The sequence below is a fragment of the Anser cygnoides genome, chromosome 4 (genome assembly GCF_040182565.1).
Source record: "Anser cygnoides isolate HZ-2024a breed goose chromosome 4, Taihu_goose_T2T_genome, whole genome shotgun sequence".
In the NCBI taxonomy this organism is placed as follows: Eukaryota; Metazoa; Chordata; class Aves; order Anseriformes; family Anatidae; genus Anser; species Anser cygnoides.
Genome location: NC_089876.1, coordinates 16845304 through 16858839, shown reverse-complemented (window position 1 = coordinate 16858839; position 13536 = coordinate 16845304). Strand labels below are relative to the sequence as shown.

At 38.1% G+C, this 13536-nt stretch overlaps 1 long non-coding RNA gene across 1 annotated transcript in view; it reads right to left on the bottom strand.

Annotated features, from left to right (window-relative positions):
• The window catches only part of LOC125179904 (uncharacterized), a 39195-nt gene extending 32298 nt beyond the window's left edge, over positions 1–6897 (bottom strand). Inside the window, exon 1 of the long non-coding RNA XR_010830974.1 lies at positions 5891–6897. This is a non-coding gene — a long non-coding RNA (uncharacterized lncRNA). The remainder of the gene's footprint in view (positions 1–5890) is intronic.
• Positions 6898–13536: the final 6639 nt, after the last annotated feature.

The following is a 13536-nucleotide window of genomic DNA, read 5'->3' as shown; positions in this document are numbered from 1 at the left end:
ATTCTCTCCTGTTCCAAGAGCCAAGAACCTAGTCCACTAGCTACTGTGGTAGGATATTAGCTATATTTGTGTCACTTTTTTAAGGTGAAATATATTTAAGTTGTATTTACAAAGTGCTGAGAGCCTATAAAGTCAGTTCAGTACAGAGGTGCATCACCATTCCAGTAAGACACAAGCACCAAGTAACTCAAACATGTGCTTAGATTTCAGTGTATGAAAATTCCCACTGAGGTCCTAAGAAGAAAAGCTACTGAAATCAAAGGGATTATTCATGTCATTAAAATGAAGCCCATCAAAGCTGGGCACCCTGTTGAAACATGTCCTGGAGTAAGGCACAGTCATTCATCCTATTCCTATTCATCCTATTCATCATATTGCTTTCATTTCATGCAGTGTGAATGAAATGGAGCCCAGTGCTCCACCATCAGATAGACTCATATCCTACCTCAGTCTTCATAGTCGAGGCCATAGGTCTTAGCATATATATATACACTATAGCAATTCTCTGGCCCTTGTACAGTATTACAGAGAACAGAAAGACCCTGGCCATAAAGACCGTTAAAGAAAAAATCATCTTATGCCAAAGATGAATTAGACTGTTAACTTGCTCTCCTGTGCTAAGCGTGGAAAACTACTACCAGTTTTGACTTTTCCCATCTGTTCTAGTCCAAGCTTGCCGAAAGGCTGATATTCTGACAGTAATCTGAGGCATGGTTTTGCCAACTGTTTCTTTTTGAAAATCCATGTTCCATATGTTCTTATTATGTTTCTTTTTATTGCCTTGAAATTACACAACTAGTAAGGAGGGGAAAAAAAAAAAAAAAAGAAAAAAAAATCAGTATTTTCTACAATTAAATTAAATAGGGAAAAAAATAATAATAAAAGAGAAAGATCATCAGAATATATTTCTCTTTTCCCATAAATTATCTCCAAGTCTTGTCATACTGTATATTCCTCTCACTTATAATGATTTTTAAACTTCACATACGGTACATTTGATATGTATCACATACAGTCTCTACAAAAAGCTCATGCTTTAGAAAAAGGCATTTAGCAGAAATCAAAATAACTCTCAAATGACTTTCAAGGTTTGCTGAACCTGCTCTAAAACCCTCACCCCATATTGCTTCCCTACCCTGTTGCTTTGTTTCAGCTGCAGTGATTCTGAGATGAAAACATTCTGCTGGGAAGTTTGCAATGAGATCAAGAAACTGATACAACTCATCACACAACTGCTCAAGATAATGCCAAGGAAAAAGTAGGCAAACATGTCCACACTCCTTTCAGAAATAATACAGCCTGAGAACTCATTCATTACACTTAAGACTATCAAGGCATTTATGAAAATATTCTGTTAACAGTGAGCTTGAAATTGATGTTACCAATAATTCTGTTTACTCTAATGAAAGTCTGCACAGTCAAAAATTACTTTACTGAGGAGAAAGAAATTAACAATATCAGTAGCCTTTATTTGTACTTTACTTTCTTTTTTTCTTTTTCTGTTTGGATGGATGAGTGCCTGAGTGGCTAGTTTCTCATTTCCATTTACCCAGTTTTGACACGCATTACCTCAACTGCACACAAAACTCACAGAATCATAGACAGGGGAAAACAGAGACTCAGGAAATGAGGACTCCAGGATACAATATATATACTTGCATATAATCTGCTCTGTAGATTAGCTGAAAGGCGGTGTTTTGTTCTTAAGTCAGATAACACGCTTCTTTTGGGATTGACTATAACGCTGATTATGATCTGATTAACGGCCAATTTCATGATGAGCACATTATTCAAATTTATAGTCATTTGTTTGTAATGTGGGCTATCAGAAAGCTTTGCTCTTAATTACACTGATGCTTTAATTGTAGAGTTCTACAGTGCTGATTGGAATTGTCAGTTTGTGAAAATGATTATTGCATATTAATGTTAATTGTATAGTAATGTTCTTCTAGTATGATATGAACATGAGTTGTGTTCTCCCTCTTGATTCTACTGTATTTAATTATCATTAATATATTCTTTATTAGAAGCAGATGGGCTGTCTCTTCAATAAAAAACATTCTTGTACAGTGTTCCTGCACCTATGTCAACAATCCAGAATATGACAATGAGTAAGGATTGCATTGCTGAGGTTCTGCACATAGTTACTGATTCAGATCCTCACAATTTAATTGGTTGTCATTGGGCTATTCTGCATTTACAGGAATGTTCTAAGCGCTGAACAGCAAACAAGCAATTATCTTATTGATGCACCTGTTGATATATGTTCAGCAGATTAAATGTTAAACAGTAACTGCAGTAAGACCCTCCACACCAATCTAACCTTACAATATCAGTATTTGTCTGAAGCCAACTTCTTCTGACCTTACTTTCAAAGTGTTTATTTAAACTTTGCTTTTAAGTTCATTGCATTCTTATCATACTATGCTGAAATCAAAGACTCTGTTCAGATAGCTACTGTGACAATTAGGTGACAGTGCTGATACCAACAATGACAAAAAGATAGAAAAATTTGCTAGCACTATCCGCTGTCAGTACTACAGTGTAGGGTCCATTGCCCTTTTTAAAATTTCAGTACGTAAGGAAGCCAAATTAACAACTGAAAAGTAGTTAATTTGTCACCATGTCCCCAGGATGTTTCCCACTAAAAAGAGATTAACCATCACGTCTGACTGAAGCCTAAATATGAGGATGGAATGCTGGCTTGCTCCATCCCTTATTTGTATCTTCTACGTCTTCATATCTGTACGTGACAGCTCTACTTGTGAAACTAACAGAAGTGGCCTCTGAAATGCCACAAGAACCCTGCCCATTAGCACTGTTGAATCATCTTTGCTTAAGATCCTAGTCCAAGACTCAAAGTACAAAGGATGTGACACAATATCATTAATAATTTAAAGATAGATAAATCTTGTTTAGTGAGAGGAATAGTTCCCAATGATATTTATTGCAGAATGATCCTTCCAATGATATTTATTGCAGAAAGTCATGGAGAAAATATTGGTAATGTACTGGTTTCTTGAGAGCTACAGCATTATGGGGTGCTTCCTTCTCTGAAAGAAATGTTTTTTATCTCTGGGAGTAGTTTATGCCCTCTTTCATCAGCCCCAGATGGCAGGTATCCACATCCCAATGTTAGCACAAATATTTCGGCAGAATGTAATCTTTCCCAAACACATTAAGTTGCTTTTTATAAATAACTGAACAGCTTAGTGTGTTGGATGTAGAAAGCCGTGGGCTAGCCCCACCCACACTCCAAATTGGCTGGATGCAATCCACCTCGCGTCCAAAAACCATTTAGCTAAATTAATGCAGGACTATGCCTGAGCTAATAACACTTGCTGTGAATCACAGTATTAGTACAATTATGTTTTCATAGTGCCTTGTTTTTCTTTTAGGCTAAAATATTAGATCACACAGGCTGATGATTTCATTATTTACTTCAGTACCCGAGTAGAATTTAATATGTATATAAAGAGTTTATCACAAACAGAAGCTTAAATAGATGATGTAAATCTTCTCCAAAGTAGAAATAATAGATTTAGCAACTACGTGGCAAACAGTGAATTACGGATTTTATTCCACTAATCTTTCAGCTTTCTTTAAGATGACATGCAACATAATTTCAATGTTCACAATAACACATCTTAATTGATAGACTTCTTCCTTGTATTTTACTCCAAAGAATTAATGTTTTCATTTAATATCATACTGTCATTATCTTGTTTCCTCCACAGTGAGGAGAGTTGTCTGCTTTCTGCAGGTGCAGAGGACCAGCTGAACACACAACAGCCTCCCCACCCCCCTCATATCCTTCCTATCAGCATACACGATGATCACCAGTTATTATGCATAATTACATGGTTGCATGTATTAAATGTTGTTATATTGCATGACAGCATATTTTAACAGCTAGGAATTTACATCTCAAAACTCTCATAGGTATTTTACTGACATTTTGAAAAACAACATCTTTTTCCTAGAATGAAATGTGGTTTTAGCACAAGTTATACATAACTTATCTGACGAACAACATGAAAACATTATTTTAAAAGTGCGAGGAAAACATGTTTTTCTATTTCTTTTTTTGTGTGTTACCATCTGGTTCACTGGTATCCTAGAAACTAGATTCATCAGCTGCTAGCTACCTGAAGGTTTGGGAGGAGTGGAGAAGGGAAAGGAAGGTTAGTGCTCAGTATTTGTTTTAAGATAGTATCGTTCCAGGTGCACTAGAGCTAGTATTGCTAAGCTATACACCTGTACAGAGAAATACAAATTCAAAAGAGCATAAATAGAATTATTTTTAATTAAGATTACCGAGCCGTTATTGATCTTAAGAAGGACCACTGGCCCAAGCAGTATAAAATTTGAGATGCAGCTTTGTTTCTCATTCTGCAGAAAATGGAAGGTTGCTTCCCATGTTTATTTGACAATGCCAGGAAATTCTGAGTTAAGACTACACTTAAAAGAAAATCAAATATTTGAAAATGTGCAAGCACCCAGATAAGACATCCTGAAAACTAAAACTAAGAAAACTGAGCCAAAGAACTAAGAGGCTTTTTATCTGTTAAATATCCCAGAATTCCCACCAGCTCTTACTACCAGCAAATGCAGTTAAAGATACACGCTACTCTTGCAGTGCAACATTAACTTACTCCCAACAGCTGGCACTCTGCATTGGTTTCCTAACACGATGTAGTAAGAAAAAAAAAAAAAAAAAAAGACATTAATACCTTTAGCTTCATTTACTCAATTGACTGCAAAAAATCTATTATGACGTCTCAAACTGACTTAGCATACGGAAGATACAGAAGCAGGGTAACCTGTAGACAATATGTTTTAACTTTTAACTGTTCTGGTTTTTTGTTTGTTTGTTTGTTTGTTTGTCGTTTTTCCAGTATGTCAGTGTTTTAATCTTGTGCTGTATTTATCTTAGGAGCACAACAAAAAACAAAGAGAAATTGATTCAGGTCAATCAGTGGCATCAATATTTGAGGAAAAGAATCAGAAAGGAATGAGCAACAACAGAGACTAAAGTCATATTGCTACTTTAGTGACTTACTGCGTGCCAAGTCAATTTAGTTTTGAAAATCACTAGCCAAAAACATTTAAATACTCAAGGACAAAGGACATTCATTAAGGTAACCTTAAAAATTTGAGAAAGAGAGAGAAAAGGTTCTCTGTGGAATGAGAATCAGGTTTAAAGAGATTTCTTTAAATCTGTCCTAATCTAACAAGGCAGCAGCATCTCTCTGGAAAATTAAGTGACAATGTTATAACAATATAAAGTCACAAAATAATTAGAAGTATGGGGGTGGAAACCTGCAGGCCTTGCAACAACGAATATTGTGATCTTTCTGTACTTTCACTGCCAACACTGACGGTGATCAAGGGATCAAGCCTGCAGAAAAGGTCAGAGGATTAACAGGTGTTTGAGTATAACAGAACTAAAGTGGCAGATTCCATGGCAACAGCCAGAAGGGAAAAGAAAAAAAAAAAAAAAAAAGAGTACATTATCGGGTAAAGGAATATGACTCCAACTTACTCCCACAAGTAGGTCTGGGATGTGGGGATGTAAAAGTTGCCTAAGTAAACCAGGAATGACAATAACAATTTCTGTAATACAGTAGGGAAACTAAGATAATGATTCTGCCCATGCTATCCCTTTTCAAATTTTAGTGGTGATGAGAAATTGCTCTTTCAGTAGGATGACTGATTCTAGTTCAGCTGAAGACTCCTGGGTTTTAATCACTGTGTCCCAGGCCATGGATCTGTGTTGAGTGGGAGAGACATAAAACTGATGTCAAAGTGTAGTACAGCTCAACCTCTACACTCATCTTCTAATCACATTGGTTTTTATTCACCCTGCTTACTTGTTTTGTCTTCCTACCTTTCTTGCATCTCTCAAAGTTATCCTGCTGCAGTCCCATACCTAAGGTTATGAGCACTGGAATGAATCAGGTATTTCTCAGCCCAGTAACGGCAAACCTGACAGAGAAGGAAGCATAACAGGATGTTGCAAACAGAGCCTGTCTTCCATTACACATTTTCTGGTTGCTTGGTTACACCACAAGTATTCTGATAGTCAGAAAGAACCATTGACACTGTGTTGAGAAAGAACATGCCCTACTGCCAGCACCAGGACAGAGAAGCAAAAAATTGATGAGGGACAGAGATGAAAGTTTTAATTGAGACTCAACAAGCCTACATCCTCTCTTGCACCTCCTGTTTTCATAATCTCTAACTTAAATTTGAATCTTTTCTGAATTTGTTCCACTTCATTCTCTCTTTCTTTACCTCTTTCTCCTGGCGATCAGAACCTAAAACTGCTGATTTCGTACCTGATTGCATTCACATACACTGTCACAGTCATTCATCCTGAACTCCAGCTTGGGAAGGGGACCTAGATGTTTTCTGCATCTCACCAAGCCTACAAAAACAACAGGAAGAACCATAACTTCTCTGGGTCCTGAAGAAGATGCTAGTCTAACTGCAGACTGTGTATGAAATCACTATATTCCTGAAATCACTACTAAATTATTATCACAAAGAGACACTGTGACTGGAACAGTTCAGGTCACTGTGCTACAAGGGTTATAACCTGAGAGAGATGTAGCAACAGCTTACAGAACACATCAATAGTATGCATAGAATAGCCTTTATCTTGTTGAATGATGTCACAAGAACTAGGACTTCTGTGAGTTTCACTTTTTTTCCTGAATTATATTCTTCAGATTTATTTAGTTTTCCCCATTCAGTGTTGTCTTGCAAGTTCTTCTGAAGAAAACTTCATTACTTTTACCATCCATTAACCAAGTTGTAAATTACATTGCCTTTGATTTTTATTTTCCCATTGCATTATATAGCAATATTTTTCTCCCTACTAGATGATTTTCATTGTGCTTATACAACACACATATGGTAACAATGTGTATAACTGCAGTATGATCAGTTTATTTTATGTGCATGGTATTTTAAAAATAACATGCTTGAACACTACTATTGTTCAGCCCAGCTACAAAGGATTCAAAGCAAGTTGAAGTCTTTCCCATGAGACCTGAAGAATCCTATAGTCACACTTACCATGGTTCTTTCCTCAAATGCTAGTGCAGCCAAAACAGAACAACTTAAACAACTCCTTCAAGTAAAAAAAAGAAACAATTTGTATCTTCTGAAGGATAAATTCTAAGTGGGAATTGGCTGAATAGGATTAGTTAGGAAGAAATGTGGGATTGGATAGAATGCATATCCTGAATACAGTACTTGAGTGTCCTGAACATGTTTTAGGTCTCAGTCTTCCACTCCATAACAAAGTGTATTAAAGTCTTTGCAAAATTTCTTTTCCTACACGCAGGAAAAAAAATCTCTTTTTTTTTTTTTTTCACTGCTGTAGCTTTTTTAATGAGGTTTTTCCTCTACAAATATTTGGGGATATGAGGGTAAAATAGCCCAACTAAAATTCCCTGAATGCATTCTCATAAATCCATTTTTTACAGTAAATACTATCAAGAGACTTGTGAGAACAATAAGGGTGAAACTGTAGAAAGGGCAACCACTGAAAATGAAGGTCTTGAAAAAGATTTCTCTTTCATATCATGTCTTTACATGTTGTGCACTCCAAAAATTTATTTCAAACTAAATATCTCCAAATATAACAGAATGCATTTAAAACTAAAAATATTCTCTCTTGCATGCCTGTATTAGCTGATGATTGCATACGCATTTTTCCCTTTCTTTTTTTCTCTTCCTTCATCTCCCTTACCTTGGAACAGATTACACAGAGTTTGGATAAGATTATATTACAATGCAACTGCAAACTGACACCTTTAAAAATGGGAACTCTGCCAAGTTTTTGCAATTAATATAACTGAGATTTCACCAAATGTTTTTCTTTAAATTAAGAAAAGTATCAAATTACATGCCATTTTTATTATCTATAAATATTTATGCAAGATTAACTGTTCAGTTTTACATTTCATTTTTCACAGATAAGCAAAAATTGCAAAGGGCCAACTGCAGAACAAGTACAAAATCTCAGAATACACAGCAAAGTGAGTTGTGGAAGAGTTCGTAGATCTTAGGGCTGTAGTGAATTCCTATAATAGAGAGGTCTCACCTATTTAAAAGTGAATATCAAGGCAAGTTAAAGTAGAATCAAATCCTGAAAGCTAATCTGTATTCAAGTTCCTGATATATATTTATCTTTTCTTAGATATGCACAGAAATACAAGAATGCTTATGATTCACATCTGCTCATTTAAATTCTCTTATTACTGTTATATTTGGTAGTTAACATTAGCTATTAATTTAAACTCCATTTAAATTTGGGTTAAAGATGTTAAGATGCCAGAATTCTGCTCCTAAGTATGTTACTGACTTGCTGCAAAAGGCAAGGAAATCTTTTGCTTGGCATTGTACCTAATTTGTCTCAAATACATTTTAATTTCTTATGATTTTACTTTAAAAAATGTTCATGAATTCTCAGTATGAATGCTCAAGAAAAGCAAATTCTTATTGGATGCATTCAAAAACATACGTAAGAAAAGTGTTCTTTTCTTCCTCCAAATTCATCACAAGGTTGCTATAAAATCTACGTATATCTAAGGAATCTAAGGAAATAACTTGTGACTCTGACTCTTGAGTAGTCCCATAACTTAGGAAAAAAGCACAGATTTCAAACAGTAAACCAAACTTATTCAAGCTGTGAGAAAGAATTGTTAAAAATAATAATAATAAAAAAATTGAAAATGACACATTTACAAATACTGTTTCCAAATTTTTCAAAATGGGAGAGGAAACATGTATGTGTACTAGTGTAATTACTCTACTGAGAAATTTATGAGAATGTTTAAAATCTATTAAGTTTCTATTAAACTGAGTTCTTCTAATACAAAATCATCCACAAATACCTAAATGAAAGCATACTGAATGTGAGTGCAGTTGTGCCTTTAAATATTTTGAAAATACCAAAATGTAGTAACTTTTTATTCATGTCTTAGTAGCTTAATTACAAAAATACTCAAGCCAATCTCAGAGAAAGCAGAAAAGCACCTTTCATTTGCATTTAGGTCTCCATTACCAGCAAAGACATCATTGTTCAGTCATTTTCAGGAGCTTATACAGCTAAGTAATTGGAAAAGCTGATATGTAACATTTCAGTTACCTAACCTAATCAATGAAATACTAATAAAGAACCCTATTATTTACAGAAAACATCAACAAAACTAGGAAAACTTTCCTAAATATGTCAACTTATGTCAGAATTTTAACATCTTTGGATTCCCAATCATTTTAACTGCTCAGAATTCAAATCACAGTGAACGATCTGTACATAAGGTGAAAGTATTTCACAGTATCACACAGTATCACAGATTTCTAGATTGGAAGAGACCTCAAGATCATCGAGTCCAACCTCCGACCTAACACTAAGTACTCCACTAAACCATATCGCTAAGCTCTACATCTAAACGTCTTTTAAAGACCTCCAGGGATGGTGACTCCACCACCTCCCTGGGCAGCCCGTTCCAATGCTTAATAACCCTTTCGGTAAAGAAGTACTTCCTAACATCCAACCTAAAACTCCCCTGTCGCAACTTTCGCCCATTCCCCCTCGTCCTGTCACCAGGCACGTAGGAGAACAGACCAACCCCCACCTCTCTACAGCCTCCTTTAAGGTAACTGTAGAGAGCGATAAGGTCGCCCCTGAGCCTCCTCTTCTCCAGGCTGAACAAGCCCAGCTCCCTCAGCCGCTCCTCATAAGACTTGTTCTCCAGACCCCTCACCAGCTTGGTCGCCCTTCTCTGGACTCGCTCGAGCACGTCCATGTCCTTCCTGTAGCAAGGGGCCCAAAACTGAACACAGTACTCAAGGTGCGGCCTCACCAGAGCCGAGTACAGGGGCACAATCACTTCCCTAGACCTGCTGGCCACACTGCTTCTTATACAGGCCAGGATGCTGTTGGCCTTCTTGGCCACCTGGGCACACTGCTGGCTCATATTCAGCCGACTATCAACCAATACTCCCAGGTCCTTCTCGGCCAGGCAGCTTTCCAGCCACTCATCTCCCAGCCTGTAGCTCTGCTTGGGGTTGTTGCGCCCCAGGTGCAGGACCCGGCACTTGGCCTTGTTGAACTTCATACAGTTGACCTCAGCCCATCGCTCCAGCCTATCCAGATCCTCCTGCAGCGCCTTCCTGCCCTCGAGCAGATCGACACACGCACTTAGCTTGGTGTCATCTGCAAACTTACTGAGGGTGCACTGGACGCCCTCATCCAGATCATCGATAAAGATATTAAAGAGGACCGGCCCCAGTACCAAGCCCTGGGGGACACCACTAGTGACCGGCCTCCAACCAGATTTGACTCCATTCACCACAACTCTCTGGGCCCGGCCATCCAGCCAGTTTCTAACCCAGCGAAGCGTACGCCAGTCCAAGGCCTGAGAAGCCAGTTTCTTGAGGAGAATGTTGTGGAAAACGGTGTCAAAAGCCTTACTGAGGTCAAGGTAAACCACATCCACAGCCTTTCCCTCATCCACCAAGCGCGTCACTTTGTCATAGAAGGAGATCAGGTTCGTCAAGCAGGACCTGCCTTTCATAAACCCATGCTGACTGGGCCTGATCGCCTGCTTGCCCTGCAAGTGCCGCGTGATGACCCTCAAGATAATCTGCTCCATGAGCTTTCCTGGCACTGAGGTCAAACTGACAGGCCTATAGTTCCCCGGGTCTGCCCTCCGGCCCTTCTTATAGATGGGTGTCACATTGGCTAGCCGCCAGTCAACTGGGACCTCCCCCGATAGCCAGGACTGCCGATAAATGATGGAAAGCGGCTCGGCCAGCTCCTCCGCCAGTCCTTTCAGTACCCTTGGGTGCATCCCATCCGGCCCCATCGACTTGCGCACATCCAAGCTCCGTAGCAGGTCGCCAACCATTTCCTCATGGATAGCGAAGGCCACATCCTGCTCCCCATCCCCTTCCACCAGCTCAGGGCACTGGGTATCCAGAGAACAACCGGTATTGCCGCTAAAGACTGAGGCAAAGGCGGCATTAAGCACCTCAGCCTTTTCCTCATCCTTAGTAACTAGGTTTCCCCTCACATCCAGTAAAGGACGGAGATTCTCCTTAGTCCTCCGTTTCGCATTGATATATTTGTAAAAGGATTTTTTGTTGTCTTTAACGGCAGTAGCCAGGTTGAGCTCCAGATGAGCTTTGGCCTTTCTAATTTTCTCCCTGCACAGTCTCGCTACATCCTTGTAGTCCTCCTCAGTGGCCCGCCCTTTTTTCCAAAGATTATAAACCCTCTTTTTTCTGCTAAGCACAAGCCGCAACTCTCTGTTGAGCCAGGCCGGTCTTCTTCCACACCAGCTCGTCTTTGGGCACGTGGGGACGGACCGCTCCTGTGCCATCACGATTTCCTTCTTGAGGAGCGCCCAGCCTTCCTGGACTCCTCTGCCCTTCAGAACCGCCTCCCAAGGGACTCGGCCAACCAGCGTCCTGAGCAGCTCAAAGTCAGCCCTCCAGAAGTCCAATACAGCAGTTTTACTGGTCCCCTTCCTGGCCTCGCCAAGAATAGAGAACTCTACCATTTCGTGGTCACTCTGCCCAAGACAGCTTCCAACCACCACATCTCCCACCAGTCCTTCTCTGTTTGTGAGAAGGACTCACAAACTTATTGAGTGAGTGAGTATTGAAGACTTATTTGCTGATGTTTGCAAAACAGTGATCAGCTAAAAACTGAAAATGTCCCGTGCAACAAGACTTTTGCTAGCTAAAGTAAAAGACAATCAGTTACTTTTTTCATACAGAGAATCTCACTAAAATTTTTAATCAAAAATACACCTGCCAATGTTTCTAAGAGTCCTGTATATGCCTAGCCAAAAAAAATCTGGGCCTTCTATATTTTCTTTAATTTCTGTATGTTTCCCATTTCTTTCATACCTTTCACTCTCTATATCTTTCACTGTTAATCTGAGTGAGTGATTCATTGCAAGCAATTGATTTGTGCTATTCATAGTTTTGGTGCATGTTATTGTCCACCAGCAGACTGCAATTTCTTTGTTATTTTAAACTCTCTCTTTGCAAGTTGTTGGAGAACTTTTTTAATGTTATTATTCTTTATTTTGAATGTACAAGTAAATCACAAAACTGTGAGTATTGAAGACTTAAATTTCCTTAATTTAAACTGTGTTGCTTAGTTGCTATGACACACACACACACCAAAAAAAAAAAAAAAAAAAAAACCTGTTGTTTCAGTGCCTGGATCTTAAAAGCATAATCATACAGTGGATTTGAGAAGCCAAATTTTTGGGGAAAAGAAGTATTCAGAGAAAGACTGAAGCAAAAAAAAAAAAAAATGGGATTAGGGAATGTTACAAAAAATTAACCTTTACCATTCTAGGTCTTGTTGACATCTCCCAGGAAATAAAAAAAAAAAAATCACAAGAAATATGAATGGAAGAGAATGCAGAGTGTCATCTACTTTAATTTTTTTCAGTCTATATATTGTAAACATTGGGTGGTTTCTGAAAAGCAAAATAACAAGAGCAAGTCAGCTGTTATTATGCTCAGAATTGTTATGCAAAGATGTGAAAAAGTCAAAAGCCACACGCAAAATTTCTATAGGCAAATCCACAACCTTCTAGACAAACTATTACTGATGAATAGATAAATTTACACATATATATCTATATATGTGTACGCCATTTAATGTAAATGGATACTGTTTGGATATTTAGGTATTTGTAAATGGATACTATAATGGATAGCTATTTTAAAACATATAAAAATACACATAAAAAATAAGAAAAGTATCTTTAACATAAATTCTCATCTAAAACCTCTTACAGTTCACTTTAAACCTATTATTTGTTGCCTGCCCATGGTGGCTGACCCAAAATTTCAAAGCCTGAAGCCACGCTGCAGACCTCGCCTTCTTACAAAGCTCTTCCATGAACGCCAGTTCCATTGAGCAGCTGCAGGGTCAGAGGGAAATGTGTGGTTTTGGAAACACAGTATGTTAGTGTTTCCAAAACATTTTCCTGGAATTTTTGTTTTCTGAAGAAATTTTTCTTAAAAAAGAAAAAAGAAAAAAAAAAAAAAGAATGGATTTGTTCCAATTTGACACTAAGCCAAATTAAAAAGAATATATCTATATCTATATCTATCTATATATATCTGTGAACTATAAAGCCTGTAATTCAGCCAGCCCTATTGCTATGGCATGCTGTTTTTTTCTGAACCGTTGGTGCCACCTTGGTCTGATTCCTTACTCTTTCTTCTTCTTGAGTCTTTCTGTTTCATTCAACAAGACTTTTCCCCAGCTTTCTGTTTACTTAACCAATGTCAGCTGCCCTTGTTCTTTGGTGTCCTGTGTTTTGTCAGCTAACCTGAACCTCACTGAAGACAAAAGCAGAAGACTATAGCATCATTAGTGAAGATTGCTTTATTTTTATCCACACCTACCTTTATCTGTCTGGAGAAGAGCAGCTCCAATCCCCCTTGCTTGAAGTGTCACATAAACACTTACTTGCTTACCATAAA